General features: G+C 39.1%; 1 non-coding gene and 1 pseudogene across 1 annotated transcript; one reads left to right on the top strand and one right to left on the bottom strand.

Annotated features, from left to right (window-relative positions):
• Nucleotides 1-4542: 4542 nt before the first annotated feature.
• On the bottom strand, nucleotides 4543-4616 carry Trnae-cuc (transfer RNA glutamic acid (anticodon CUC)). Its single transcript has one exon. It is a non-coding gene; the product is annotated as a tRNA-Glu (tRNA).
• Nucleotides 4617-20328: 15712 nt separating this feature from the next.
• LOC143381852 (large ribosomal subunit protein eL30-like) lies at nucleotides 20329-27605 on the top strand (annotated as a pseudogene).
• The last annotated feature ends 295 nt before the right edge of the window (nucleotides 27606-27900 follow it).

The following is a 27900-nucleotide window of genomic DNA, read 5'->3' as shown; positions in this document are numbered from 1 at the left end:
TTTTAAAACAAAGAGTTTTAAAATAAAAAAATATAGGGCTGGGGATGTGGGTCAAGCAGTAACTGTTCGCCTGGCATGCATGGGGCGCTGGGTTCGATCCTCAGCACCACATAAAATAAAATAAAGATGTTGTATCCACCAAAAACTGAAAAATAAATATTAAAAAATTCTCTCTCTCTCTCTTTAAAAAAATAATGAAATAAAATAAAAATTTATAATAAGAGAAGACATTCTTGGAGGAATTGGATGAGCACAGAACTGTCCAACCTCTGGGAAAGGCTGTAGGGGTTGAACACATAGCAATAGGGCCAAGGAAAAGCGTATGATTCATTCTTTTGAGAAAGTGACGTTCAATTTGGGTCTTGATGAATATGTATACTGTGCCAAGAGAGACGAAGAGACATTGCATATAGAAAAAAGAATTCAGCAAAAAACAGAATAGAGATCTAAAATGAGCAGCATTTTCATGGAATGGTAAATAGCCACATGGTAGGATAGATGCTGTAAGGGCTGCCTAAACATGACACTGAAAAGACAAGGCAGATCCAGTCCATGAAGGTCACAAAAGCCATCAAGACCAGTTTTCATTCCTTGCTGGCCAGCTTGGCTTTATTGTTTGTGTGTTTTGGTGATACTGAGGACAGAACTCAGGGGTGTTTTACCCCTAAGCTACTGGCCTCAAATTTGGGATCCTCCTGCCTCAGCCTCCCAAGTCACTTTTGGAAGCATAGTATGTTTAGATGAGTCCTTTCTAAAAATGAGATCACTGATCATGTGGAAAACAGGAACAGGAGAATCTGGAGTATAGCGGAGCAGAGTGAGGATCTGGCAAAGTCAGAGACACTGAAAAGTCAGGAGTGGTTGGAGATGCAATTGAGAAAGAGCGCTTCACGTTTGGGTTAAAAAGGGCCTGAGAAAGGGGAGTGGGTAGTAAAGCCATTCATCCTTGGCCTCTCAGGAATACTATGTAAGTAAAGAGCAAAGGATCTTTCTAATTTTGCTTGCTCGATAGACTTAGTACTCTGATGAGGCTGAAGGCTGTGACTAAATGTGGCCCTTTTGACAGAAGTTGCAAACTGATGTTTTTATTTTTTCAATGTCAAAGATACAGATTGTAAATCTGAGAAAGGAAAATATAAAAATATACACTGGAATTGTTGTAAAATTCAGAATATAAGTACATGCATTCTCAAAAATCATCAATAATGCACCTAATTTTAGAATCTGAATTCTAATTTTCAGGTATAATTTGGTAGTTTTTAGAAAACACACATTACAGAATGATGTGTATATACATATTAATTTTTTTGTCTTTCCAAGCATATTTCATTTACAGCCAGGTGCAGGGGTATACCTTTGTAATCCCAGCAACTTGGGAAGCTAAGGCAAGAGAACTGCAGGTTCCTTAGCGACTTAGAAAGACCCTGTCTCAAAATTAAAAAAAATAAAAATAAAAAGGACTAGAGATATAGCTCAGTGGTAAAGCGCCCATTTCAGTGAGGTGAGGCAGGGTAGAACACCTGTGTAGCCTGTGTAAAGCCCTGGATTCTATCCCCCATACCACCAATAAAAAAACAAAAAGATCACAACAACAATAAGACAACATCAACAAGAAGCCTAAGGATAGAAGAAATCAGAAATTTGTGAAAAAGGAAGGATGAGAAATACGAACTATTTAGGCCTCTGGTCTTTCAGAACTATTTTCACAAAATACGTTTTTCTCTTTGTAACACATATTTTACAAAATTGTTCATATTCCAGACATCTCAAATCCTGAGTAACACATTACAGCATCTGGGTCTATAGCAAAAGGAAAACAGGTAATGACATTGAATTACAAAGACATCGAAGAAATATAACACAGATACTTAAATATTATTGAGAGTGCTTAAATTAGATTGACACAATCCATTACATGGTATCAAACAAAATATTTTCCTTCCCACTTCCTTCAACAAAATCCCCATTCTAACTCCATTAATTTCTTTTTTTAATCTTGCCCTAAAGGCAATTATTTATTAATATTTATTGTTTAGTTTTTGGCAAACACAACATCTTTGTATGTGGTGCTGAGGATCGAACCCCGGGCCGCATGGATGTCAGGCCAGCACGCTACCGCTTGAGCCACATCCCCAGCCCCATCCATTAATTTTGAGACAAGGTCTTACTAAATTGTTGAGGTTAGCCTCAAACCTGCAATCCTTCTGCCTCAGCCTCCCAAGTAGCTAGAATGATAGGCATGAAGCACCATGCTCGTGCATTTTTATTGTTTTTAAACATTTTATGTTCAATAAGATTTTTTATATTATAGATACAATAAAAGAGTATTTATAGGTACTGAATGATATAACATTTTAAAGAATTCAGAAATTCAAACAAGACACTAAGTTTGATTTCCAATTCCAAAAAAAAAAAAAAAAAAAAAAAAAAAAAAGCCCTTTGCTGATATTTTCCAGAAGAGGAGACAAGGTGCAAGGGTTCAGTTTTCCTCAGGGTAATGCCTCGTGGACTTACCTCCATCCTAACAGAGTCCAGGAGGGCTCACCACAGACTAGCATGCTGGGGAAGAATCAGGATGGTAATTTGAGCTGGGAACCCTACTTCCTGCTCTCCACAGAGCAAACAAAGACCATAGTCTTCTGTTTCTTTCTAGGAAGAACAAATTTGAAAGAGGCCCCAGAATCTCCAGCACGTCTGATTGGTGGAAGTCATCTCCCACGCAAGGTCAGTCCATGAGGACCAGTAGATTCATGGGCTTTGTCAAATGTGTGAACGCCAACATGAAAGAGAGTCAAGAAAAACGTAAAACCAGGTGCAAATGTTCTGTCATAAAGATACCCACTGAGGTCAAAATAAAAAATGCATGAGCCATGCGAGAGTTTCAATAAATAAATAGAAAATGCAAAAATATTTAAAACAAATTAAAAAGCTGAAGAAAGCAACTAAACTAAAAAATTCACTAGGAAGGTTTAACAACAAACTAAATCAGGCAGAAAAAAAGATCAACAAAATTGAAGACTAGCCATTGAAAATGCAAGTTCAAAGCCATCTTCGGCAATTTATGGAGACACTAAGCAATTCAGTGAGACCCTGCCTCTAAATCAAAATGCAAAATAGGGCTGGAGATGTGGTTCAGTGGTCAAGTGCCCCTGAGTTCAATCCCCAGTATCAAAAAAAAAAAAAAAAAAAAAAATCAGTTTCAGCAATTTAGCAAAAGAATGATTCAGTCAGAGAAACAAAAGGAAAAATAGAGTGAAAAAAAAAATAAAGAAATCTTAAAGGACTTGTGGCATAGCACCAAGTGATTAGTATACAAATGAGGGAGTTTCCCAAGGAAAACAAAGAAAGGATCAGAAAGTTTATTCAAAGAAATAATGGCCCCAAACTCCCCGAATCTGAAGAAGGGATCAGATTCCCAGATTTAAAAAGCCCCAAGTCATCTTATTGATGTACCAATTAATCCATATCAAGATGAATTTTAATCAAAGTATCAAATTTTAAAAAAATAAATTTTGAAAGAAATGAGAAGAATCATGTACAAGGGAATGTCTACAAGACTATTAGTGGCCTTTTCAGTAGAAATTTTACAGGCAAGTAGGAAAGAGTATGATATACTCAAAGGGCTGAACGGAAAAAAATGCAAACCAAGGATACTAAAATAGTCAAGTATGTCCTTCAAAAATGAAAAAGAGATAAAGACACTTTCTCAGACAAATGTTGAGGGAGTTTGTCACCCCTATTCCTGTCTTGCAAGAAATGTTACATGAATTTCTTTATTTTCAATTTATTTTTATTTTTAGACATACATGGCAGTAGAATGTATTTTGATCTATTATATTCACATGGAGTATAACTTATTATAATTAGGGTCCCATAATTCTAGTTGTACTTGGTGTGGAGTTACACTGGTTGTGTATATAATTACATAAGAAAGTTTGGTCCGATTCATTCTGCTATCTTTCTTATTCTCATATCCCCTCCCTTCTTGTCATTCTTCTTTGTCTAATCCAATGAATTTATTCTCCCCTCCCCTTTTTGTGGGTTAACATCCACATAGCAGAGAGAACATTTGGCCTTTGATTATATGGGACTGGCTTAAGTCATTTAGCATGATAGTCTCTAGTTCCATCCATTTACTGGCAAATGCCATAATTTCATTCTTCTTTATGGCTGAGTAATAGTCCACTGTGTATATATACCACATTTTTTTTTTTTTTTTACTCATTCATCTAGTTTGGTTCCATAGCTTAGCTATTGTGAATTAAGCTGCTATAAACATTAACTTGACTACATGGCTGTAGTATGCTGATTTTAAGTCCTTTGGGTATAAACCAAGCAGTGGGATAACTGAGTCAAATGGTGGCTTCATTTCAAGTTTTCTGAAGAATCTCCATACTGCTTTGCAGAGTGATTGCATCAATTTGCAGCCCTACCAGCAATGTATGAGTAAACCTTTTTTTCCAACATCCTCACCAATACTTATCATTATTGGTATGTATGTATGTATGTATGTATGTATGTATGTATGTATGTATGTATTTATTGTAGTGCTGGGGATTGAACCCAGGGCCTTGTGCATGAGAGGCAAGCGCTCTACCAACTGAGCTACATCCCCAGCCCCTCATTATTGGTATTCTTGATAATTGCCATTCTGATTAGAGATGGCATCTTAGTGAAATTTTAATTTGCATTTCTATTTTTACTTCTGTTTAGTTCCTTTGCCCATTTATTGATTGCATTATTTGTTTCTTTGTTTTTGGTGTTAAGTTTTTTAAGTTCACTGTACATCCTGGGGATTAATGCTTTGAGGTGCAGATGGTGAAATTTTCTTCCATTCTGTAGGCTCTCTCTTCATGTTCTGGATTGTTTTCTTTGCTATAAAGAAGCTTTTTAGTTTGATACTGTCTGATTTATTAATTCTTGATTTTACTTTAGGAGTCTTGATGAGGAAGTTGCTACCTAAGCTGATATGATAGAGAGTTGGGCCTACATTTTCTTCTAGTAAGTGCAGAGTCTCTAGTCTAATTCCTAGGTCCTTGATCCATTTTGAGTTGAGTTTGGTGCATGGTGAGAGATAGAGCTTTAATTCCATTTTGCTACATATGGATTTCCAGTTTTCCCAGCACCATTTGTTGAAGAAGCTATCTTTTCTCCAATGCATGTTTATGGCAACTATGTCTAGTATGAGATGGCTGTATTTTTGTGGGTTAATCTGTTATTTATATATATATATATATATATATATATATATATATATATATATATATAAATATATATTATATATATAATGTTATATATAAATAATGTTGTAGATGAATACAATATCTTTACTTTATTTATTTATTTTTATGTGGTGCTGAGGATAGGACCCAGAGCCTCACATGTTCTAGGCAAGCACTCTGCCACAGAGCCACAACCCCAGACCCTAGGCTTTTTTTATCGGAAAGGTTTGATTACTGATTTGTTCACCGTACTAGTTATAGGTCTGTTTAGGACTTCTTTCTATTTATTCATGATTTAGTATTTGTAGGTTGTATATTTCTATGAAATTATCCGGTTTGTTGGTATATATTATGATTCTTTTGTGGTATCATATATATATATTATTTTTTTAATCCCAGGACCAGATGACTTCACTGGTGAATTCTACTAAACATTTTTTTTTAAAAGAATTAATGCCAATAATCTTCAAATTCTTCACTTATAATTGAGGAAGGTGGATTCATTGTTTGTTGCAACTAGGAAGAAGGAACAACCGTGGGAATCCATGGACATCTCAAGAAGAGGGGGTTTGGAAAGAAACTCTAGAGTCCCAGTAAAATAAACCAGATGCAGAAAGATAAGTACTGCGTGATTCCACTTATATGAGATATCTAAAACAGTCAAATTCATAAGAAGGACTGGAATATTGATTATTCAGGGCTGGGACAGGAAGAACTAGGGAGTTATTAATTAATAGGCATAAAGTTTCAGTTAAGAGGTAATAATAAAATGTCTCTGTTCCAGAGATATACTGTAGGACACTGTACTTACAGTCAACAATAATGTATTTTAGACTTAATATGTGTTAAAAGGATAGATTTCATGTTGAGTGTTTGTACCACAGTAGAACAATTTTTTTTAAAAAAAAAAATAACATTTTTCATATCACAAAATGACCAAATATCTCCCTCTCCTGGCTAGTGTAAGTAACTGCTGCTGCTTCATAAATTCACAGTTTAATCCTTGCTTCTCATTTTATAAAAGATATATTAAGCTATTCAGTTATTAAAAAAAAAATCCCCCTGCTTCCTGATATTGTCAATCCTCAGCAAAGCACCCCCCCCCCCAAAAAAAAAACAAAATCACCTACCTCAACTCTGAATCCTCTAAGAGTTTCTTTCCAAACCCCCTCTTCTTGAGATGTCCATGGATTCCCACGGTTGTTCCTTCTTCCTAGCTGCAACAAACAATGAATCCACCTTCCTCAATTATAAGTGTGTTCTTGGGGAGGCGAGAGGGGGGGGCGTTAGTAGTTCCTTAATATGATGCAGCTTTGTATTTGCTATTAAGTGTGAAAATTGAAAAATAAATTACTTGTACTCATTTTTCAAATGATTCAATACATTTTTTGAAGTATAGACTATTGAATGGAGGTGAAGTATTGAATATTGTAGAGATGAGACCAGAAACATCACATTTAGAATCAGATGGTCATTTACTGAGAATCACATTGTAGAGGACTATTTACTAGCAACAGGCAGGAAGTTAGCAGACCATGACGCTGGTTTGGGTTTTTTTGTTTTGTTTGGGATTTTTGTTTTTGTTTTAGTACTGAGAATTAAATCCAGGATGCTCTACCACTGAGCTACATTTTTTATTTTAAAACAGGCTCTTGACAAATTGCCCAGGCTGGTCTCAAACTTGGGACCCACCAGCCTCAGCCTTCCCAGTAGCAGGAATTACAGATATTTGCCAATGTGCCCTTCAGCACTGAGTCTTTCATGTGAAAACTAGAGACTCTGAGAACTGCAAAGGTCCTGGATTCTCAAGATAGAGAAAAGTGTGTGCATTGAAATCACAAACTGGCAAACTTCAACCAGGCTATTTATAAAGAATCACAATGTTATCTAGGAAAAATATTATTAAAGAACATTTTAAAATTTTTAAATTATCATTTATTTTGCCGGAACTTTAAACTTTCTTTCTCTAAAAACCAACAGGGGTGATTAAGTGAGATCTTCTATATTAATTAACATATCTACAAAAATGCAGACATTTGTCCTTTGTCTTCTGGATGCCTGCTTGGTGGCTATTTGGCTATCCGAGATATTTAGGCCAGGATTAACATATCTCTGAAGACTCATTGTTACTGGTTATAAAAATATTTTTCAAAATTTTTCTTGTTGATAGTCTCAATTTTTTTGTGCTTCATTGTTAGATCTCATTAGTTTTTTTTTTTTTCCTGTGTTTGATGTAACTGATAATGAGCTTGTTTTAGATGTGAGAGTAACAGCTTTATCATTCTCTTATTTTTAGCTTGTGCTTATGTTGGTGCTGTTATTGTCAGTTTATTATTTCTTTATAGGAGTCTTTTAAAATCTGATTCATTTTGTTATGTTTGGTTAGTTAACACTAGATAATGGGGTCTTCAAACCCAATCTAATAATGGGAACTAGGTATCGTGAACTAGACCCAACCAAACTTAAAACATTAAAATATGCTGAAGGGAAACAGAGAGACAGTGGTATTCTATATCCAGATATTATGGATCCCTCACTATTCTTTAAGTGGCCTTACACCTGTGACGGAATAGTCACCAGTTATCCAAGCTAGAATGGACTGATTAGGTTATGGCTCTCATAATCATTTCACCACTGAATGATCCTGCATTAACAGAAGCTTTGTGGGGGACACTTCATTTCCAAACTATAACCACCCCTGACCCCACAAAAGTGTGGGAATCACAATTGAATCAGTTTCCTATGTCGGGTGTAAGAATGAACATCTGGAAGGAATATACAGAGGCAAAATTCAAATAGTGAGACAGTGTCAGCAGACCAGACCTACCCAGATGGGGGCTTTAAAATCTAACAATTCTAGATGTCGAGAAAAATCCAGAAATGGAAGTGAGCCTTTTGGTATCACCCTAGGGCTACGATGACGATGACAAAACACCACAGACAGGAGGGCTAAAACAACAAAAGTTTATTTGGTCCCAGTTCTGGAGTCTAGTAGTGTAATACCAAGGTGTGGGTAGATTGGTTTCTCCGGAGGCTCCTCCTCCTCCTCCTTCTTTGGCAATGTGTATTAAATTCAGGGGCGTTTTACCATAGAGCTACATCCCCAGTCCTTTTTATTTTGAGACAGGGTCTCCCTAAGCTGCCAAGGCTGACCTTGAACTTGGTGACCCTCCAGCCTGAGCCTCCAGAGTAGCTTGGATTACAGGTGTGCACCACCACGTCCTGATGTGGCCTCTCATCTTCTCCCTGTGTCTTCACATGGTCTCCCTTCCCTATGTGCATGTTTGTGTCCTAACTCCTCTGCTTATCAGGACACCAAGCTGAGTATGGTATGATGGCGCATGCCTATAACCTCAGCTACTCCGGAGACTGAGGCAGAAGGATCACAAGTTCAAGGCCAGCCTCAGAAATTTAGCAAGACCTTGCCTCAAAATAAGAAAAGGGCTGGTGATATAGCTCAGTGGTAGAGCACCCCTGGGTTCAATCTCCAGTACTGGGAAGGAAGGAAGGAAGGAAGAAAAAATAAAGACCCTAGTAATGTTGAATTAGGGCTCATCCATATGGCTTCACTTTAACTTAATCATCTCTCTAGAGACCCAGTCTCCAAATATAGTCACATTCTGAGGCCTGGGGGTTAGGACCAACACAGGTGAGGGCCGCAGTGCAGTCCATATTATCTAATTTGGAGAAATGTTATCCCCACCATATGCAACACTTTCCGTTTTCATTTGAACTTATCATGAAACTTCTAAAGTGAATTTCCACGTTTCCAGGAGGAAGGAGCTCCAACTGCCCTGCCAGAGTACCACCATTGTAAAACAACAGGCTGATACTTTGGTCCCATTCAGTCTCTGAATCCCTAAATAAATTGATGAAATTATATTCCTAAAAATGCAAAACTGAAGATGAAACTCTAATGCCCCTGGTCTGTACTGCTCAAGGGATCACAGGCACACAGAGTCTGTCATGAACCCCCTCTTCATAAATCCTCCACCCAGTGTGCAAGGCCACCTACCTGGCCCCCTGCCCTCCTGCCTACCTGTGTTCCTACCCTTTGCCCCTTGCCTGCCTGAACCCCAGTCCCCTTGTCACTCACCCACTGTCCCCCTGCCTGCACTCTGCCTACCTGCCTGTGCCTACCTGCATTGGCCACAGGTGAGGCCAGCCCGCACTGGCTCTTCACCACGCTCACTGTAAATCCCATCTGTGACAGCTGTGGACATCAATAAGGCCCTCCTTCTACTGCCCCCTGACATGGAAAAGGTAGAGCAAAGAGAAGGAGAAAGAAGTCACAGGGAAGAATAGAGATATCTCTACCCTTAAAGACTGAAGGAACACCTGGGCATGTTGATTAAGAGGCCCATGACCGCCCTTGGGCTAAGGATCTTTCTGCCCTAGAAGAGAAAGGTGGAAGGGACCTGGCTCTGGAGCGATCGGACCTGAGTTCAAAATAGGTTCTGCCACGTACTAGCTATAGAAGTTCAGGGAGGTTATTGAACATTCAAACTTGCCCTGGAACTGTGCTGTCCGTCTTGGGGCCACGGATCACAATTGGTTATTCAGCACTTAAAGGGTGGGCTAGTCCAAATAGAGAAGAACCAAAACCGTAAAATTCACACAAGATCTCATTAACAATTTTTAAACTGATTACATTGGCTATACTGGGAAAATACGCTCTAATTAATTCTACCTGTTACTTTTACTTTTTTGGCTACCAGAAAATTTAATGTTACATATCTAGCTCACATTTTATTTCTATTGGACCTCACTGATTTACAGCATGAATCATATGAGCATCTATCCTGGGGCACCCAAAACAATCTGGATTACACTTGATGTTCTATGGAATTGTTCAGTTCAGCACTTTCCCTAGATGTGTGTGTGTGTGTTGTGCTGGGGATGGAACCCAGGGCTTCCTGCATGCTAACCACACACTTTACACTGAGCCACAGCACCAGCCTCAATTCTTTTTAAGATTATACAAAGTGTGGGGCTGGGTGTCGAAGACTAGAAGGAAATTCTCCTTCAAAAGATTAGCCTGACAGCCCCCTGGGAGACATCCTGCCCGGGAGGCATCCTGCAGCTACCTATCTCCCTGGAACATCCCATGGTTATCAGGATCATCAGACATCTTTATCAGGATCATCAGACATCTTGCACCTGGCAGTTTTACCACCCACATCCAGCAATTGCTGATTAGAGAGCTTCCCCATCCCCAGCATATAAATACCCCTGTGTGAACAATAAAAGTTTGCAGCTTGATCAGACCCCTGTCTTGCTGTCACCTTTCGTGTCTCTTGTCCCTTCATTCCTTTCCATCTAGGTTCGCTGCCCACGTTGATGTGTCCTGCCGGACGGGACAGCTGAGGATGTGGCTCAAGTGATAGCGTGCTCGCCTGGCATGCGTGCGGCCGGGGTTCGATCCTCAGCACCACGTACAAACAAAGATGTTGTGTCCGCCAAGTACTAAAAAATAAATATTAAAAAATTCTCTCTCACTCTTTCTTTAAAAAAAAAAAAAAAAAGATTATACAAAGTGGTACTAATAGTTGCATTAGAATAAGCTGGCCTGAGTTTGGGTTTGTAGGTCTACTCTCCATATTTCCAGCTTCTGTGGTGCCCTCAGCATGGGAGATGGGCAGTGAACAGAGGCTATATTTGATCTACGGTCAGTTTTGTCATAACAAATGTCTGTTCTTGATCCTCTCCAAAAGCAATATTATGGGCAGGGATATAGTTAAGTGGTAGAGTACTTACCTAGCATGCAAGGAAACCCTGTCTTCAGAACCACAGGGGGAAAAAAAGGCAATATTACTTGTATGGCTCTTTCACAGACATCTGCAGGCACTTGAGGATTAAATGAAACGCATTCAGAAATTCACATGTTTACAAATACTTGTGCATTTTGACAGCTGCAGCTGTAGACTGGAACAACTGCAGCTGGTGTGGACACAACTGTGAATTATGTCTGCACCATCCAAATCCATGTTGTTTCTGCTTCACAGTTTTCTTGACTGAGTAAGATTACCATTTTTAACATGTCTCTGTGTCCCATCAAAAACATTTTGTGTGATTCCAAAACAAATTATCTTCCACTTGGAAGAATTTGCATTATGCTTACTAAGTGCTTCAACACCTTGGAGAATTTTTTCAACTTAAAGTATTATGTGGGGCTGGGGGTGGAGTTTAGTAGCCCTTGCCTAGCAAGTGTGAGGCCCTGGCTTTGATCCCCCAGTGCTGGAAAACAAACAAACAAAAAAAGTATTATGGTCCAAAAGTCAATAGAAAGTATTGATAACTTTGTTAGCTTTAAATGCAAAAAAAAATTTAAAAATAAAATTGCCTATAGTCCTTTTTTGCTTTTAAAATAAAAAAAAAAATAGCTACATTGAAAAATCACATTGCCCATGGTACTTTTTAAAATTGGTTCAAGCATTCAAATATGCATAGTCCCTCCATATCTGTTGGTTTTGTGCCCATGACTTCAATAAAACCTTGGATCAAAAATATTTTTAAAAATTATATCTGTACTGAGCATATACAAATGTTTATCTTGTCCTTATTCCTAATCATGCAGTATAACAACTATTTATATAGTATTTACATCATATAAGGTGTTATAAGTGATCTACATTTAAAGTATGAGAGGATTGCATAGGTTCTATGCAAATGCTGCACTATTTTATATAAGGAACTTCAGCATCCACAGACTTTGGTGGAGAGTTAGAGAGATGACTGTACACTAAGAATAATGATTCTGCTCAATTTTAATGATCAAGTGATCCATATAGGGTGGCTTAAGATTTTTATTTAATGCATACAATTTTATGCTATTATTATGCTCTTAGAATTTGACAAATCATTTTAGTGTTATTAAGTATCACTATAAAATTTTAATGTGCTGAGCAGTAAATTAATTTTTCAAAGGAGAACAACTAAGAACAGAGCAAGGAGGAAGAGCATGAGAAGATGATTAACATTAAACAGGGAGGTGGGAGGGAAAGGGAGAGAGAAGAGAAATTGCATGGAAATGGAAGGAGACCCTCATTGTTATACAAAATTACATATAAGAGGAAGTGAGGGGAAAGGGAAAAAAAACAAGGGGGAGAAATGAATTACAGTAGATGGGGTAGAGAGAGAAGATGGGAGGGGAGGGGAGGGGAGGGGAGGAGGGAGAGTAGAGGATAGGAAAGGCAACAGAATACATCAGACACTAGTATGGCAGTATGTAAAACAGTGGATGTGTAACCAATGTGATTCTGCAATCTGTATACGGGATAAAAATAGGAGTTCATAACCCGCTTGAATCAAATGTATGAAATATGATATGTCAAGAGCTTTGTAATGTTTGAACAACCAATAATAAAAATAAAAATAAAAATGTATTAAATAAAAAAAAATAAAAAAAGAGAGAGAGACAAAATTTCCAAAAACAATAACAAAATGTTCTGTTTCAGGAAATCCAAATGTGGAAAATTTTAAATAATTAGGTTTCTTCTATCTCAAAGCTGGCTTTGAATAAAGTCTATTTTCCGACCAAAAAAAGAAAAAAAAAAAAAAAGTTAAGGGCCCATATTCATCCTCGAAGGTGTTCCAAGTCAGGCAGCCTACCACTCAATCACCTGACCCCAGGAACACTCATACCACATCTGGGCCTTTGGTGATCTAACACTGGACATCTTGGCTCAAGTCTACAGGTAGCTGATGGACATTTTTTTTTTGGTAGGTACTGGGGATGAACCCAGGGATGCTATACCACTGAGTAAATTCCCAGCTCTTTTTATTTTTTATTTTGAAACAGGGTCTTGCTAAGTTGCCCAGGCTGGCCTTGAACTTTCGGTCCTCCTGCCTCAGCCTCCCGAGTAGCTGGAGGCGTTTGTATGGGTGTGGACAGTTTTACACATACACATCCTTTCTGCTGCATCATTCCTCCCCTGACCTCCTAGCCTCCAGGGCTCCTCTGATGTCCCTCTTTCCCTCATATTTCAGCTTCATCTTCAAAGGCCTCAACAATCAGTCCCGGAGTTGTAACTGTGTTGAAGCAGCCTACAACTAGGAACTGAATTGTTACCATAGAGAATCTCTCACCCAGTTTGCCTTTTCTGAACAACTGTCCTTTCAGGGACTTCATATTGTGATATGGGACCAAAACAAGTCTCCTTTTCCTTGAAATGCACCAATTTTCTCAACTTAACCATTTTTATTACTTAGCAATAGTATCTTTCAAGTTAAGAGAACACTAATTAAATCAAAGCCCTAATGGCATAATTTTTAATCATTATTTAACTCCCCAATATATTTTTAAGTGTTAAACAAAATACAAAGTTTAATTAGGTCATGATTATATTAATTACATTAATTTACTAAATTTATTAAGACATCATCAAATACCGAAGATGGAGTAAAAGCGATCATGTTAATGAAAAAGATGACATTGGACTCAGGGAGATTGAAACCAAATTCCTTTACTGTGGATTAGATTTATGTTTTTAACATGGGTGGTCTTTCCAGGTATTTATTTAGATTTTATGGTTTAAAATGCAAAATAAAATCTTATAAGTCAGTAAAAATTCATCCTGCCTATGATTCTAAAAGATGTGGGAATCAGGTAAATTCAGAGGGGAAAAAAAAAAAAAGAAAGGCTTAGGTTTCCCTATCTCATTCAGTTTTAATTTCTCAGCCTGTGCTGTGAAGCCCTGTGCCCATTAACAGCAGCCCCTCCAGGAAAGACAGTGGTGGAGAGGCCCCCAGCCAGCCTCAGGAAACCAGCAGGCACAGAGCTTCCCCAACAGCTAGTTCCTGGATCAGCAACAGTGTCTGAAAAGGCTCAGAATTTCTGGACCTTTCTACAGCTGTATTCTTTCATGAACCACAACCACAGAAAGCTTATTAGAGATCAAGCTCAACTACTGATATTAAAACAGAGTCCCTGCAGGCTGGGTGTGTAACTCAGTGGTAGAACGCTTGCCTAGCATACACAAGGCCCTGGGTTCCATCCCCAGCACCACAAAAGGAAAAAAAAAAAAAATCCTTTGATTTGTGACCTTAGATCTGAGAGCAGTACTGAGTCTCTTTCTAATAGGAACTAGCCAACCAAGGCACAGGAGCATCAAAATTAATCATAAAAAAAAAAAAAAAAAAATCACCTGTGCTTGATAGCAGTTAACTGACAGAATCAAGTGGCTGAGGCATTGGCATCATGCTGCCAAGGATTCTATGGTGACCATGATCAGGAATAGCTTTTCTAAGTGACCTGGAGTGCTCACAGAAAATGACCAGCTCAGAGGTTTAAACTACCAGACAAGTCACAGTCACAGAACCAAGAAATTTTCCACAGCCTTCCTGAAAGAGCTTCTTATTTCTTGTAGCTGAAAATTATACACAAAATTTAATTGTGAAGGTTGCAGAATTTTAATATAAGTTGAGACCATAGCCTCACCAAGTCCCTTAAATGAAGAATTAGCATGAACTGATAAGGAATGGAATCTGAGACATTTTTGTTTAATTTTTTGATACTGGAGAGTGAACCCAGAGCTACTCCACCACTGAGCTACATCCCCAGCCCCCCTATTTTATTTTGAGACAGGGTCTCACTAAGCTGTGGAGGTTGGTCTTGAATGTGGCAATCCTCCTAACTCAGTCTCCCTAGTTGCTGAGATTCCGGGGGATCACCACTGTGCCCGGCTAATCTGAGACTTTTATAGGGAGCATCTAGTTGTCTCAGATAAAGTCAAGACTCCAATTCTCAAGTCACTCTTAATATTCTGTATGGGAATGAATCCTGATGATGTTAGACCAAGGAGAACGTATTATAATATTATATGGAGCTGAATTGGTTGAAATGGGAGCACTTCCTGGGGGTTCCAGATTTAGCTGGGTGCAGTAGCTCAGGCCTGTAATCTCAGTGACTTGGGAGGATGAGGCAGGAGGATTGTAGATTCAAGGCCAGCCTGGGTATATTAGTGAGAAGCTGTCTCAAAAAGTAAAAAAAATTAAAAGGGCTGGGGAATAGTTCAGGGGTAGAGTGCCCTGGGTTCAATACCCAGTACACCCTCCCTGCCAAAAAAAGAGAGAAATGTATTAGTGAGTGGACTGCTTTTCAAGGGAGCATCCTTAAAATTCTCTGTGGCTATTCTCTGTGTCTTCCATAGACCAGGTATCACAAAGGAAATGCCACCATTGAAATGAGTTCACTAGCTGGACCCAGTGGTTCACGCCTGTAATTCCAGCAACTTGGGAGGCTGAAGCAAGAGGATCACAAGTTCCAGATAAGCCTCAGAGATTTAGCAAGACCCTGTCTCAAAAAAATAAAAGGACTGGGGATGTGGCTCAGTGATAAAGTACCCTGGTTTCAGTTCCTAGTACTAAAGACGGAGAGAGAGATGGACTCCCTGGTTGTATAACAGTGGTCCACTTCACCTTTGAATATAGCTCTGAGGCTTATTTTTAAAAGGGACCTGTTTTCCTTTCCCCCTTCTCCTTCTCCCCCTCCCTAGCCGGGTGGGGAGGGGCATACAAGATTACTAAGAGTTATCTGTGCTCCACAGGAAGTTGTCTAGGAAGTGAATATCTTCCAAATTAACAAGTGAATCCTAAGGCATCAGCAGGGCACCCTGGGACCCCCTGTTAGGGCACACCTGGAAATCTAGCCTTTGAATAGCTCCTTTTAAATCCCCCATTCTTGTTGATGGGCAGAATCACAGCCTCTGGGACAGGAGTTCCCTGTGCTTCTCCTTTGCTAGCAAAGCAATAAAGCAAATTTTTCCTTTTTTTCAAAACTGCGTCCCATTACTAAACTGGCATTAATTGGCATTGGGGACAAGGACCCAGCTCTTGATTATAGTTGCGAGTGATATAACAAGATTTCCGAGGTCAATGAGCAGTGCCTAGCTTTCAAAGACAGTAGGGGGCTGGGGTTGTGGCTCTGTGGTAGAGCACTTGCCTAGCACATGTGCAGGCACTGGGTTTGATCCTCAGCACCTCATAAAAATAAACAAACAGGGGTTGGGGATTTAGCTCAGTGGCAGAGCGCTTGACTAGCCCACGTAAGGCCCTGGGTTCGGTCCTCAGCCCTGGAAAAAAAGAAAAAAGGATTAAAAAAAGGTCAAAAATAAATACATAAACAAACAAGCAAACAAAATGGTATTGTGTCCATTTATAACTAAAATAATAATGATGTTGATGATGATATTGATGATGATGATGATGATGATAAAATTAAAATAATAATAAAAGAATGGGTACTGTAACTGTAATGGACAACAGTTGAAATAGTCACCAAAATGTTATGACCCACAGAAATCATGGACAGTGGCTAATTGATCTCAGTGTCCCTACAAAGGAAAGAACTAGACAGCTTCTAAAATGTTACTTGATCTATAAAACAAGAAAGCCAGAATCTTGACCCATCATCAAAGGGGAGGTTATGGGCTGGGGATACAGCTCAGTTGGTAAAGTGCTTGTTTCATATGCAGAAGGCCCTGGGTTCAATCCCCAGCACCATAAGAAAAAAAAGAAAGGGAGAGTCGTTGTCTTTTTCTCAGCTCCATATTTAAGTCTTCAGACACATAATTTATTGACCAAAATGTAAGCAGATGTCCTTGAAGAAGGACCCTATAACACAAATACAAGTGTACACTACCATTCCCATAGTTCATTCCCATAGGGCCCCACAGGGGCCTGTGACCATTTAATGAAATTACTATGACCTGGAAAAACAGAAATACCCAGGCCTTTGGGGGATCACAAAGCATTGTGATTGACAATGAATTGACACTGTCTTTAGGAGACTTGAATTGCTACTGTGGCATATGAGTAAAAGTGGATAAATGACATTTGGGACCAAGTTTGAATCACAGTGGGCCAAACTGTCTGTGAACCAAACTTGTGGTTATTTTCCAACTTTTGCTGAACGTTTAATTAGAATAGGCCTATTCATCAAATGGCAGAATACCCATGCTGACATTGTGACCCTGGAAGCAAAGTTCACTATGATGAGAAAAGCCAAGTAGGAGCCCTTGAAACTTTCTTTCTCTTAGGATAGAAAATCAATACATGTTTCAGAAGGAATTGCAGAGATGTGAACCATCATAAAAAACCTGAAAAATGTAGTGTTAATAATAAATACATCTCTCTTTAATTTGACTACGCAACCTGTGCAGATGATGAATGGCTCTCTGAGATTATTATAAACATAATCATATAGGGACTGTAATTGCAGTTGCTATTCCTAATGTACTTTCTCCCCCCTTCCCTCCCCTCCACCAGTACTGATGAGTGAACCAGAACCTCACATATACTAGGCAAATACTGTACCACTAAACCATACACCCACCCCTTTTTATTTTTTTAGGACAGTTGCTCAAGGCTGACCTTGAACTTGTGATCCTCCTGTCTCAGCCTCCTGAGTAGCTTGGTTTATACGCATGCGCTTCTGCACCCATGTCTTTATGTACTATTAGTACTGAAGAAAATTAATATAGCCTCTAATATGCACCTGTTGATTTGAAAAATGCTCCTTTCTCTGTACTAAGTAATAAAGATACTTAGAAACAGTTTACCTTTCAGAACAACATTAACCTTCACAGTCTTACATCAGGGGCTCACTCTTGCTCTCCCTTGGAATATGGGTCACAGAGATGTTGATCATCTTGATATTCCATCAAATATCACACTAGTCCACTGCACTGATGACTGCTATGGTCTTAGTGTGTCCCCCAAAGTTCATGTATTAGTAACTTAATACCCAGTTCAATAATGTTTGAGAGGTGGGACCTTGAAGAGGTCATGGGGCAGAGCCTCATGAATGGATTATTGTCACAATCACAGGAAGAGAGTTATTAATGTAAGAGTGGATTTGTTGTAAAATTATTTTGGCATTCTCCCTCCCTCTCTCTCTGCCCTTTCCTCTGTCCCTTCACTCTTTTTCTCTCTCCCTCTCTTTCTCTCTGCCTTCTGCTTAGAAAGATGCAGCAAGAAAGCGCTTGCCAGATGCAAACCTTTCAACTTTGAATTTCCTAGCATCCAAAATTATCCAATCTCAGTTGTTCTATTTTAACCGCACAAAATTGTTCAGGGATCTAACCATAAAACCTTGGAGCACCACTTACTAGCTGTATAACTTCTGGTAAATTCAGTCATCTAAACTCTGATTTCTTCATCCGTAAAAAGTGAGAAAACACTGCTTTAAACTGAGGATTGAGCTGGGTACTGGGAGGCTAAGGCAGGAAGATTGTAAGTTTGAGTCCAGCCTCAGCAATTCAGTGAGATCCTGTCTCAAAATAAAAAATGAAAAGGGCTCAGTGGTAGAGCACTCCTAGGTTCCATCACTAGTACCCAAACAAACAACTGAGGATTAATACAATTCAAGTCAAACAAGTTTATTAATGAAAGCCACAATTCAGATGTAAAGAAATAAAACAATATTTTTCTATCATGGAAGTTAGCTAACTCACCACTGAAACAACTACTTCTGTTGATGGTGGAACTAATTTAATTTGGCCAGCCACTGTGATCCGTTCTCATGTAACCCCATCATTCCCAGGTAAACTCCAGTGATTGTCCCTTTTTGGGGCTTCCTTTTTCTGTTTTCTTTCTTAGTCTGCATGGTGGCTCCTGGACTCACCGGAAGCTCAGGTAGCAAGACCATACATAGCACCCTGTGCTCATGGGCTCCTATGAGGTCTTTCATCCAGCCTGTCTCCAGGTATGTGACTGTCTTTGATCCCTACTGCAAGACAGTGGGCAGACAGCTCAATAATAATGGCTCTCAGCGATTAGAGCCACCTTTTTCTCTGCACACATACACACCACCCAACACCCCAAGTCAGACCCTACCTCAGACTTGGTTAAGCTCCCTAGATCCCTGGGTATCCCTGGCCCAGAGCTTTAAGAAGTCAGAAGACTTGAGCCCATTGCCTCTGGACCTCAACATCCCAGGGTATCTGACCTCCCTCCTCACAGGGAAGGCGTGAAGAAAATTCTGCAAACACCTCAAGACACTGTGGACTTGTAGAAAGAGTGAAATGGAAATGCAGTGGTTTACTCTTTCCCTCAAGTCACTCTGTACTGTTCAAACATTTTTATTTTTCCTTCTTCTTTTTTCCCCCTGGTATTGGGGGTTGAACTCATGGGCACTCTACAAACTGAGCTACATTCTCAGCTGTTTTTACTTTTTTGATTTTGAGACAGGAAATGCATGCAGTTTGGGAAGATCAGGGCAATTCTCTGCTCCAATAATTGTGGGTTTTATTCACACAAAGATTATTGCAGGTTTACGGTAGATGAGGTTTGCTTCCAATTTATTATACATTATTCTATGAAGCATTTTTCATTATTCCGCATTTGTGTGAAAGATGATGTCTTTAGCAGGCAAGAAACAGAATGTGGCTAGGGAGTTTACCGAAAAACAATTGGTTCGAAGCCATGCTTACTGATGATTATCCTTATTGGAACAGGGACAAAAAAAAGAACTGGTTATGTATTAGCAAAAATCAAATTGTGATTTAAAGGCATTAATTTGGTTAACCAAATGTATGCGTGTGATTAAAATGCAATATTGCTGTGATTATAATGCAATCAGCAAATTATTAAACTGCAATCAAAATGTAAACAAGTCCTATGTGTCTGCCAGGAGACTCCTCAGCTCATTATTTTAACTGGATCTGTAAACTAGTTTTTAGTAAATAGACTCTTTCATATTTCTCAGCTGTCACATTCCATTTTTTTTCCCTTTTAATTTGTTAACTGAAAGAAAATATCAAGGACTTTTTTTTTAATGTAGAAATAAAATATTTTTTTAAAAAAAACTGTAGTGTATCTTTCCAAATGTAATTCTTAAAAGTATACAGATCAGATTTTAAATCTGTATTACTGTATAAAGCTTGATGTGCTAAAGGAAAAAAAAATAAAGCAAAACATCTTGCTCACATGTTTAAATCACAAAGATTAAGGAACATGTTAATGTCTAATGAGTAACACTATCTTCCTGATTGATAAATTAGTTTACAAATTAATTTTAAAAGAAAATAGTATATAAATGTGCCTTTCCCTCAACACAAACATGGGATATGATCACATCTTAAAAATATTTTCAGCAGATGTAGCAATGTTAAGATCTCAAAAATGTAACTAGAAAAACAGTTATTTTATTTAAATCATACATGTAAACCAAATTCCTAGCTCTCTTTTTTTCTGCCCACATCTTAAAAAACACCTTGGGGCTGGGGATGTAGCTCAGTGGTACAGCACCTGCCTAGTACCCTTAATTGCTAGGTAGAGTGCCTAGTGATGCAAAAAAAATAAATAAAATTTAAAAAATACCTTACTGTTTCTGTGATCCGAAATCATATAAGAAGGAAATCTAAACTCTAAAATATTTTACCCAACCAATCCCAGGACATGCCCTGAAAGAAAAACCTAGAATATTTTCATCAACAATGTCCTCATTTCTATTTCCACTTAATATTAAAGTGCCTATTGTTTAATATGAACCATCTTCTCCAGGCGTCTGTGGCATCCTGTAATCTAAGCTTCAATAAAGCTTTGTTCTTCATTGGGGGAAAAAAAAAATCTTGTAAGAAGCTCTGACTCTAACTGTGGTGTTGTAGGTGGGTCGGGCTGTCTTCAAAAGGTTGAGACACAAAGAGCTCATTTTCATCTAAGCAAAATAGAAAATCTTGGAATTGTTTTGATTAGGGTGAGGTCCCACTGGCAATTAGGGATTTGAGGCTTCACTTCCAGACAGCCAGCTTGAGAGCATGCATTGTCCATCTCACTGCCTAGAACACTTCGGAGTCATCTTCAAACTGACCTCGTGGTTAAGGAACTCATGACACCTCGTTTCTATGGTATGTCTTCACCCTTGAAATAACAATCTACTAAGCTAAAGAAAAAATGGTAAAATATAACTTTCAATTCTCACCTTTTAAACATTCAAACTTATATACAAAAATCACTGGATAAATATTATTAGGTATTTTATTATCAGCAGATAGATTTCATGAAGGGCTGAGTGTGTAGCTCAGTGGTAGAGTGCTTGCCTAACATGTGTGAGGCCCTGAGTTTTATCCCCAGCACCACAAAAAAAATAAAATAAATTAAAAAATAATGAGTCTACTTTTTTTCACATCTGCCTTTTAATTTGTCATATTATTCTGATGTTTTTTTCATTCTATAACTTATACATTTGAGTTGTTTCTGGTTGTAAATAATAATTTATACCACTATTTTTATACAAATGTTTTTTCCACCTTCAGAATAGATAAATAAGATGAATTACTTATGCAACAGATAAAATAAAAAAATACTAAAAATCATTATATTAGTAATATTAGCTGGGCATGGTGGCACACACCTGCAATCCCAGTCACTCAGGAGGCCAAGGCAGAAGGACTGCAAGTTCAAGACCAGCCTCAGCAATTTAGTAAGGCCCTAAGCATCTTAGCAAGGCCCTTTCTCAAAACAAAAATAAAAGGACCAAGAATGTAGCTCAGCGGTAAAATACCACAGGTTCAATTCCCAGTACAAAGAAAAAAAAAAAAAATCATATGTTAAAGAAAGAGTTCATCACAAGGACTCAGGAGACTAAAGCTGGAGGATCACAAGTTTAAGGCCAGCCTTAGCAATTCAGCAAAACCTTGTCTCAAAATAAAAAGTAAAGAGGGATAGAGATGTAGCATAGTGGTACAATGCCCCTGGGTTCAATTCCTAGTAGTGCAGCAGGGGGTAAAAAAAAAAAAAAAAAATCTCATTAAGAAAATACTGTGTAGGCCCTGTGCAGTGGAACATGCCTGTAATCTTAGCCACTTGGGAGGCTGAAGAAGGAGGATTGAAAATTTGAGGGCCAGCCTCAGCAACTTAATGAGACCCTGTCTCAGAATGAAAAATAAAAGAGGCGGGGATAGCGCTCAATGGTACAGCACACAGGAGGTTTAATTCCCAGTACCAAACCAAAAAAAAAAAAAAAAAAAAAAGAATCATGGAACTCAACACTAAAATAGGCAAATTTTATTCTATGTAAGTTATATTTAATGAACATGATTTTTAAAATGATTTTAGCTGGGCATGGTGGTGCTTGCTGGAAATCCCAGTGAATCAGGAGGCTTAGGCAGAAGTATTCCAAGTTCAAGGCTAGTCCAGGCAATCTAGGGAGATTCTGTCTCAAACAACTAATAGAGGTCAGGACTGGGGGAAGCAGCTCAATGGTAGAACATTTGCCTAACTTATGTGAAGCTCTCTCGTTCAGTTCAATTACCAGCACCAAAGGAGAAAAAAAAAAAAAAAACGGTGGTGGGAGGGATTGGGGGGGACGGGGGCGGGTACCAGGGATTAAACTCAGGTGTACTCTACCACTGCACCATGTCCCCAACCCTATTTTGTATTTTATTTAGAGACAGGGTCTCTCTGAGTTGGTTAACACCTCGCCATTGTTGAAGCTGGCTTTGAACTTGAGATCCTCCGTCTCAGAGGTTCAGGATGCTCCTGAGACACATGGGAGCTCAGAGGAACTCAGAATGAGGACAAGCTGAGCATGTTACATCCAGGACTGACAATTCTGAGAGCCTACATTTTCCATGTGAACCAGAATTTGTTTAGAGCAGAGAGAGAGCTGCATGCTGAGAAACAGAAACCACAAAGATGACCCATGAAACCCTGTGTTCTTGCCAGGAGGATGATGACGTGGAAGAAACGGAAAGGGACACTCTTTGTCTCCTAGTCCCACCTCGTTCATCAGTAAGCCAAAGGCAGGGGACCTTGGCAAAATGTACACGCGTGAACTAAAAATAAATAACTCCAGAGGCTAAGGCAAGAGGATCACAAGTTCAGAGCCAGATTTGGCAAGTTTGAGGTCCGTCTGGGCAACTCAGCTAGATCCCTTATCAAAATGAAAACTATAAAGAGGGCTGGGGATGTAGCTCAGTGGTGAAGTGCCCTGGGTTCAGTCCCCAGTACAAAAATAAGAGGAAGAGGAGGAGGAAGAAGAGGAGGAGGAAGCAGTTGTTTTTGTGCAAATGTTCTCACTGTTCTGTTAAGAATTAAATGTGGTGAGAAAAGCAGGCACATTAAGATTCCTATTTTGGGTTCAGTTCTGGTGTAAGTAGGGACGGTCAGAACACTGTATATGTAAACCTGAGTGATTCATTTTTAATTTTTCCTTCTTTCTCCTTTTTTTTTTTTTTTTAGGCCAGCCTTGGCAATTTAGTGAGATCCTGTTTCACAATAAAAAAAATACAAAAAAGGGCTGAGGATATAGTCTAGTGATAAAGCACCCCCGAGTTCAATCTCCAGTAACAACCAAATATATATGTATGTTTACATATCAACTTGAATAGTCTCCATAATCGAGAAAATGCACTATTTTAGATATATGCCAATATGTTTGACTTAATTCCATCTCAAGTAATATCAGATTCCAAATTAAGAGCGTTTTCTCTAAATTCGATGGTGGAGAAAATTGGTTTCATAAATAGGACTTAGAATTAGATGGAAATGTCTTGGTTCCGTGTTTCAAGAAAGTCAAGTAATGAGTCTCTAGATCATTAAACTCTTAATTTAGAGTTTCTCTGCCGAAACATTATTATTATTAAATAGTGAAAATATTTTAATGCCAATAATATGCTGTGAAGGTTTGAAAGAAAACAACTCATTTGGGGCCTGGGTATGTGACTAACATATTTAGTCTGCCTAATTCACCACCTAACGTGTTTATGTGAGCATGTTTGATGAAATAATCAGTATGGAATCTAACTTGTTACATTTTAAATCTCTGAGATTACTGTATGACTCCTATGAAATATGATTTGCCCATTCATGTGTGTCTTAATTTCACAAAGAATTTAAGAGTCAAATCAGCTGAGGAGGCTGAGGCAGCAGGAGCATGAATTTAAGGCCAGCCTTGGCAACTTAGCAAGACCCCTATCTCAAAATTAAAAGGACTAGCTCTATAGCTCAGGGGTAAAGCACCCCTGGATTCAATCCCAAGGCCTTAAAAAAAAAAAAAAAAAAAAAAAAGAAAAGAAAAAGAAAGGAGAGAGAGACAGCATACAAGGCTGCTGCCCACCAATACAGCAGGAAAGACAGGGGGATTACTTTAGGCCCAGTCCTGATATGAGTAAGGACCATCCGTCTGAGCACCATATATACAATCCTGAGCAATTTCTTTCCTTCTTTTTTTTTTTTTTTTTTTTTTTTTTGAGTACTGAGAATTGAACCCGCTTGTGCTTTACCACTGAGCCACATCCCCAGCCCTATACTTTTCTTTTGAGACAGGGTCTCATTAATGTTTCTAGGGCTGACCTTGAACTTGTGATCCTCCCGTCTCAGCCTCCCGAGTAGCTGGCTTTAAAGGCATGCACCACCACACCTGCCTATCTGAGCAATTTCAAAATAAGCCAGTTGCTTTCTTAGGTTTTCCCAGAACCAGATGCATAAAAAGGGGCTTTGGCTGGGCATGGTAGTGCACACATGTAATTCTAGCAGCTTGGGAGGCTAGGAGGATCACAAAGTCAAAGCCAATCTCAGCAAGTTAGTGAGGCCCTAAGCAACTTAGTGAGACCCTGTCCCAAAAAATAAATAGGGCTGGGGATGAGGCTCAGTATAAAGCATCCCTGGTTCAATCCCTGTCACCAAAAATAGATAAAAGGAATGTGTAAGTTGAGAGTTAATTCCAAGAATCCCCATAGAACAAATTTAAAAATAAAATTAAAAACAAAAACAAAAAACACCACCGTAGAGGAGTAAGGAAGTGAGATAGGAAGAGAAAGAAGTCAAAATGAGTGTGTTATCTAGTGGGTCTTCCTGGGGTTCTTGAAAGTGAGTACTGTGGCAGCAGGGACACCGGGTGTAGGGCACCAGTGTGCCCCATAGTGACGAAGTGGGTTTCTCAAGCTCTCTACATGAGCAGAGACCTTAAGAATACTAAAGGGGGCTGGGGATGTGGCTCAAGCGGTAGAGCACTCGCCTGGCATGCGTGCGGCCTGGGTTCGATCCTCAGCCCCAAATACAGACAAAGATGTTGTGTCCGCCAAATACTAAAAAATAAATATTAAAAAAAATAATAAAAAAAATTAAAAAAAAAAAAAAAAAGAATACTAAGGTCTGTATTTCATTTGAATTTCACTTGTTTTCTTCCTCCCCAAAAGAAAAAAGCTTTCTACTCCAACTTTCTTTAGGCTTTAGTGCCATGTCTTCTGTTGTGGGGCAGAAAATACACCGAGTTCCAGTTTTGTCCAAATTAAAGGATCTTTATTTAGCTGGCCAGCCAGCTACTGCTCCCTGCAGGACCCATAACTGTCTCTGCATGGAACAGCCCCAAGCCTGAGCATTTTAGGATATTTAAAAGCAAAAACTACATCTGGGTTGACGTAGCTGTAAGCAAGCAGGTACAGAAGCTGGACTGGGCAGTCAGCGAGACAATGTAAAGGGTACATTGGCATTTCCCATGGGACTTTCCAGGTTGGCATAGCAGCAAGCAAGCAGAAGAGAAGTGGGTCAAAATGACCTTAGTTGAGTACAAGTTAGAGAATGGTTACTAACGTCTACACAATCAATCTCTGACAAGGTACATCACCCAAGAAAAATGGAAACCAAAGAGAACACTTTTATATTGTATAAGAATTGCTATTTTGTTTTACCAAGTATGTTATGCTAGGTAACTACTAATGGGTACAGAGGTGGAGCTTTCCCACGGGAGAAGTATTTCTTACATGATGTGGAGTCTCAGGGTAAAATGGAGTCTGTTTGGTCATTGCCCATATGGCCTGGCCCATAACATTTCCATTTCTGATCTGGAAGAAAAAGAAAACAGTTTCTTGTGATCCATTTTGCCTCTAATTTTGATTTAACCCAATAAGTGTTATGACAGAGTATTTTTCATTGCTGTGACAAAATATCTGGGGAAAAAAAAAAACTTAAAGGAGGAATCATTAATTTTGGCTAATGGATTGAGAGAATTCAGTTTGTGGTTATCTGGCTCCAGTGCTTCTGCACCTGTGGTGAGGCAGAACATCTTGGAGGAGATGAAGGAAGAGTATGGCAGAGCAGAACTGCTGGGCTCACAGCAGCTGGGAAACAGAGAGAAAACAAAAACAGGGAAAAAGAATAGTCCTCAGGGGCACCCTCCTCCCCTCCCAGGGGGGCGGGGGGCGGGGGGGGGACCACTCTCCCTTCAACTAAGTCCCCTCTCCTTGAGTATTTTTGTTTTTAGTTCTAGGGATTGAATTCAGGGGTGCATGACCACTGACTTATATCCCCAGACCATCCATCCATCCATTCATTTAAAGACAGGGTCTCATTAAGGTGCTGAGGCTAGGCTCAGACTTGTGACACTCCTACTTTAGCTTCCCAAATCACTGGGATTTCAGGTGTGCGCCACTGTACCAGGCGCCACCTCCTACAGTTTCCGCCACTTCCCAAGAGTTCATTCAGCTGTGGATGCATCCGTGGGTTAATCTACTGATGAAATCAGAGCCCTCGGGATCTAATTATCTAATCCCCAAAACTCCACCTCTGAACATTGCAGCAGTGAGAGTCAAACCCTCCACACTTGAGCCTTTGGGGGATATTACAGACCCAAAGCATAACAAGGAGGTGCTGGGATCAAGTCACTGGAGCACACTGGGGAACTGCAGCCACCATCGAATAAGCTGGAGAAGGCTTCTAAAGAGATGAAAGAAGATCTCTGAAGAAAATCTAAAGAACAAAAATCTCTTTATCATGTATAATTATGATACACCAATAAAATATGTGAGAAAGAAAAGAAAGGAAATAAATGAGCAATAAAGAGATGAATTTTAAAATGGTAATGAGGCTTTTTTTTTCTTTTTTGGCTTAGCTCTCCAGCCATCTTGGCAGCTGCTGTTGGTTGGGGGCCCTTCAGTATCTAAGGCAGGAAGATGGTGACTGCAGGGGCTGGGGATGTGGCTCAAGTGGTAGTGCGCTTGCCTGGCATGCGTGCGGCCCGGGTTCGATCCTCAGCACCATATACAAACAAAGATGTGTCCGCCGAGAACTGAAAAATAAATATTAAAAAAAAAAAAAAAAAAAAAGATGGTGACTGCAAAGAAGATGAAAAGTCTCTGGAGTTGATCAACTCTAGATTCCAGCTTGTAATGAAAAGTGAAAAGCACATACAAGAAGACTCTCAAGATGATCAGACAGGGCAAAGTGGAATAAATTGACCATCCTCACCAACAACTATCCAGCTTTGAGGAAATCTGAAATATGCCATGTTGGCCCCAAACTAGTGTCCATTACTGAAGTGGCAATAATATAGAACTGGGCAGAGCATGTGGAAAATTCTACAGAGCATGCACGCGGACTATCATGGATCCAGGTGATTCTGATATCATCAGAAGCATGTCAGAACAGACTGGTGAAAAGTAAATCATGCAAAATGTTTAATAAAACTTGCCAGAGTCTTAATTAAAAATAAATAAACAAACTAAATTGCAACAAAGGCCTAGGTTGTAGCTCAGTGATAGAACACTTGCCCTGAGTTCATTCCCTCTCATTGCAGAAGGAAAAAAAAAAAAAAAAAGATATACAAGACAAGATCACTAGACATTGATAAATAAGTTAAAATCACTTGCCTCAAAGAGTAGGATTTGGGATAAGGAGTGGAGACAGTGATGGACAATTTAACTCTTAAAACTCTGGACACAAACATGTTACTTCACTA

The sequence above is a fragment of the Callospermophilus lateralis genome, chromosome 16 (genome assembly GCF_048772815.1).
Source record: "Callospermophilus lateralis isolate mCalLat2 chromosome 16, mCalLat2.hap1, whole genome shotgun sequence".
NCBI classification, from domain to species: domain Eukaryota; kingdom Metazoa; phylum Chordata; class Mammalia; order Rodentia; family Sciuridae; genus Callospermophilus; species Callospermophilus lateralis.
This window is presented reverse-complemented; position numbering and strand designations above follow the sequence as displayed.